The following is a 1,209-nucleotide window of genomic DNA, read 5'->3' as shown; positions in this document are numbered from 1 at the left end:
TGCACTCCAGCCTGAACAACAGAGCGAGACTCCATCTCAAAAAAAAAAAAAAAAAAAAAAGATGGTGAGAATAAGATTAGAACAAAATTCGGTTTCAGTCTCTGCTCAGATCCTGTTTCATGGATGTCTGACTCCACTCAAGGAGGCTTTGGGGATACAAAATCTAAGCACTAACGGTCCTCAGAAGTCTTCTGGGGATAAGGTTCCCTGTCCATTTCCCTAAGAATCAACTCTATGGTATCCTTCTGTGTGCAAACGAACCCACTGCGGAGGAGTAAAGATGGAGCCTTCGATTCATGAAGGTAATTTCAGGCAAGTAACTAAGCCTCAGTTTCCTCAGGTGCAAAATGTGGGCAATTGACCTGCCTAATACATAGGATCGCTGTGAAGGCCAAACGGCTAGGAACACAAGCCTTGGAATTACAAGAGTCCCACCTCTGCTCTGTCATTTACTAGCTGTGTGGACCTTACACGCTGGTAAGTCCTTAATTTTACGGAGCCTCAGTTTCTCTTCAGTAACATATTTGTAATAGTATCTACCTCCTAAGGTTGATCTGATGATTAACCAGAATAATGAATATAAAATGCTTAGCAAAAACGTGGCACATAGTGAAGTACTCAGTAAATATTGGTTATAATGGTTGAGAAAATGACATGCACTACATACATGAGGTTTCACTGTCTGAAAACATGTACGATTTGTCACCAAAAGACATCCTGGGCCGGCGCAGTGGCTCACACCTGTAATCCCCGCACTTGGGGAGGCCAAGGCAGGAGGATTGCTTGAGACCTGGGCAACAGTGTGAGATACTCTCTCTACAAAAAATCAGCCGAGCATGGTGATGTGTGCCTGTACCCCAGCTACTCCGGAGGCTGAGGTGGGAGGATCCCTTGAGCCCAGGAGCAGTGAGGTTGCAGTGAGCAGAGCTCGCGCCGCAGCACTCCAGCCTGGGCGACAGAGCAACACCGTTTCTCAAATAAATAAATAAATAAATAAATAAATAAATAAATAAAGGGATTTTAATAAGAAAAGAAAGACTTATTCTAGAGGATTGGCTACATAGTGCAAATAAACAGAACAAAAATCTAGGGCCGCTAGAGCGGGCAAATTCGTTCACCAACTCCAACCAGACCCCGCCTCCAAGCAGGCAAGCCCCGCCCGCCCCAGGCTGCACCCTTGTCCCCGCCCCGCCGCGCCTGCGCAGGGCG

Source organism: Nomascus leucogenys, chromosome 6, assembly GCF_006542625.1.
Source record: "Nomascus leucogenys isolate Asia chromosome 6, Asia_NLE_v1, whole genome shotgun sequence".
Lineage (NCBI taxonomy): Eukaryota > Metazoa > Chordata > Mammalia > Primates > Hylobatidae > Nomascus > Nomascus leucogenys.
This window is presented reverse-complemented; position numbering follows the sequence as displayed.